We start from the raw sequence: 3,692 nt of genomic DNA on the forward strand, positions 1-3,692 counted from the left end.
CCTAATAAATGAATAATTTTGTCACATGTTAGTTTCTCATTAATTTGGATACATATTATTTTTTTGGTATTTTTCTATTTATTCAAATATTCTACATATCTAGTACAATATTCTAACTTTCTAAAAATCACATTAAAATATTAGTGTAATATTCTATTAGAATATTTTACGTATTTTTAAAAAATAATGGTAATTTTTTTTTATTATTTTAGGTAATTACAGTTTCGAAAATAATAATTAAAAAAAGAATTTTTATATTTTTAATTTTATTTTGCATTTTAAAATTATTTTTAGATTTAATCTCACAGTCTCACAAAATTAATATGGTCTCAAATGAACAGAACTTCTATATATATATATATATATATATATATATATATATATATATATATATATATATATATATATATATATATATATATATATATATACTTCTTATTTCTTAAAACAAGGTTGTTACAATTGTTCTTAGTTCATTACACCACAGTAACTTTTGCATACCATGCAAATATCAAAACTTTATGCGAAAAAAAAACTTTATGCAAATAGTTTTTTCAGATGTTTTTATTCGGTTTAACCGGTTCAACCGGTTTATTTTGACCGGTTCAACCGGATTTTAGGGTCGGTTCAATCCTGTTCAGAAATCAACATAAAACCGGTCATAGTTGAACCGTTCCCTTCCCCGGTTCCCGGTCCAACCGGCCGGTTCAAACCGGTTTTTAAAACATTGATTTTACCCAATAACTATACAATGTAAGGGTGTTAATGGATTAATTATTTGTAAAGATCAACATAATACATACTGTATTACAATTTTCATATAAATGTAATTGCATTTATATGGCGTTAAGAGCGTCGGAATTTAAAATCAAATAAAGGGGTTGATTTCAAAGGGTCATAGGGAAGTAATTTCAGTAAAATTAAATATGCCAGGAGACAGGTAACATCGATGCAATGGTATACACATCGAGCTGTTAAATACTGGCGATAAAAATACTTAATTTATGCTCCGGAAACTTGAATTTCTCTCATTTAAATGTGAGAGAGTTCACCATAATGAAGCAACAAAACAAAAACTAAATCAAGTAAACGAATGTGCTTTCGATGTAGAGAATAAAAATGTTCCAAAACCACAAAAGATCAGACAACAGGTTAAGTATTGTAGACTTTATAAAGAACGGATAAATCCGGTGGCTGTTGGAGGTTTAATTTATGCTTTCGTTGACACGTCCGCCGGGAGCCGGCAAACGTAACGCCTATCAAAAGCAACGAGAAAGGCACATCGCAATACAAAGGAAATAAACAGAGATTTTGAATTACCGGCGAACTGTGGAGGAGGAAGGCGGCATGTAAGCCGTTGGAGAGCGATGGAAGGGATTAGTCCGGGTCTAGGGTTTTATAGACGCGCACACGATAAATAAATGACCTAAAACAAAGAGACACAGTTGCTATTTGGGCCTTTACATGTAACTTCACGATCACGAAGTTGTCTTTTGGGTTAACGTTCAAGGCTAATAAATAAAAAACAATATATTTGGGCCGATGCGTAATCCAATTTTTTTTTATAAAAAAATACTTACAGTTTTATAAAAGTTTTATTATGATCATTATAACATATAGAGGGCGTTTGGCACTGCTTTTAGAATGATTTTTTAATTTTTAAGTTTTTCAAAAAGTCAAAAAAGCCAAAAAAAAAAATATTTTGGTAATAGAAAAGTTCTTTTGAAATGACTTTTTGCAAAGAGTAAAATGAGGGGTTTCAAAAAATCACATAACTCCGATTTTTTGTGACTTTACATATAAAAGTTACACAAAAAGTCATTTTGCTTATCCAAACACATTTTAAATAGCATCTTTTGCAAAAAATCTTTCTACAAAAAATCATTCTACAAAAAGAACTTTTGATGCTCAAAAACAATCCCAAACACCCCCTAAATACATGCAATCTTCTATTTTTTCTAATAGGTTTCTTGATGTTTCTTCCATCGAATGGTACTTAAGCTCTTCCAAATAGTACTTGATTTCGTCGCCATAGTTCTTACCTAACAGCCTCGAGACATCACATGTTAGTTTGGTATAGTCTTGGTTTGTCCGATTGCCTTTTTGAGATAGGCAATCTCTTTTGTGAACTGTTTATCAAGTTTCTCCCACTCATGAACTCGCTTTTTCTCAACTTCGAAGAATAACCGCATAAATTTTGTAAAACACCACCCATGTTCGAAATAGTAATAAACTATGTTTCGGATGCTTTAACATCTTGGACTACTGATCGTGTGTTGTGCATAGTCTTTTTTTATGTCTTTTTTGATGGGTTTCGAGCCTCTTTAGATCAAACAAATGGCAGCGGAAACGAAAAACAATTATGATCTAAACTTGAAATCTATAGGATCTAAACTCACCAATCTATGTAACTTAGTAGAACTCTTAAGTAAAACATACATTTTATTTCTTAGATGATTTCTTCTTTTGTCTAGCCAATGGATTGAACTAAAGAACCCAAAAGAGAGTTCATCTTATGTGATCGCACCCAAGATGTAAACAATAAGTAGATCCAAGTAATCCTCGAACTTCAGGCACAAAACATAATCGAAGTCTCAATCATGTTCTTCGGCCACGTCGTGGGGATTAGATGGTCACGACGTGAGAACGACGATTCGGTATTCTTAGGATTTTTTAGGATTCCGAACTTTGATATCTAAGATGTATATTTCTCATGTGTCAAAACCGAATTTGCAGCCCCCTATTTATAGGGAGGTGATTTGAAACCCTAGAGATAAATACCAAAATAATAGTAATTATCTAAGTTATTCAAATCATTATGGAATATTCCATATTCCATTTATTTGCTATTGATTAATTAGATAATTTGTTAATTAACAAAACAAGTCCATCAAATAAATATATTTTCAGATCTGCTTCATTTTTGTTCTTGCATGTAACCCAAAAATGACACCGCTATTTATAGTAATATTACCAGGCTTTGTTATGACTATGGACACTAAACTCCATTAGCTCCTACTTACACTTAGACATTAACAATTGACCGGTCTAATACTTACTAGAAACAACAATTAGTGGCAGTCCAATACAACTATTGTACTTATAACAACTTTTCTATAAACAACCTTAAGACTAATAACTTTAAATTCCTTTGATCTTCATGATATATTAATATGAACTAGAGACATGGATCAATGGTCACTTTCATGGTTCAAGATTATGTTTACTGATACTGACTTGTGGTGACCTTTCAAACTAACTGTCGAATCTATTCAACTTAGTCTCAGCTTGGCCAAGCATTTGTTGTCAACACCAAATCAACGAGGGGACTAGAGATGTCTACTTCTCGATTTCTAGCAGAATGATCAAATAAACTTTGACTACATAGGTTAGTACTATTCCTCATGCAATACCTAGTCAAACCCTATATAAATGCTAGTTATAGACAACGTTGGGGAAAAACCAAGATACAACAGATTGTAGAACAAAAACTCATGCATCTCCATTTGAAGAATATGAAAATGTGTCGTCTTAATTTACTCATGACATGGTCCATAAATTAATCTTTAAGCGTGGTTACTCCAATACTTAAAATCTCCAATTTTCAAGTACTCATCAGTATTGGTCGCAAGGCTTTGTTATGTTCATCCCTATGAACAATCAACCAATATTATAACGATCTTAATTCACTA

General features: G+C 31.6%; 1 non-coding gene across 1 annotated transcript; it reads right to left on the reverse strand.

Moving 5' to 3' along the window:
- Positions 1 to 922: 922 nt before the first annotated feature.
- LOC145135151 (small nucleolar RNA snoR137) lies at positions 923 to 1,066 on the reverse strand. Its single transcript, XR_013719630.1, has one exon. It is a non-coding gene; the product is annotated as a small nucleolar RNA snoR137 (small nucleolar RNA).
- Between the last annotated feature and the right edge of the window lie 2,626 nt (positions 1,067 to 3,692).

This window comes from Lactuca virosa, chromosome 8 (assembly GCF_052849685.1).
Source record: "Lactuca virosa cultivar CGN04683 chromosome 8, Lactuca_virosa_CGN04683_v6, whole genome shotgun sequence".
Classification (NCBI taxonomy): domain Eukaryota; kingdom Viridiplantae; phylum Streptophyta; class Magnoliopsida; order Asterales; family Asteraceae; genus Lactuca; species Lactuca virosa.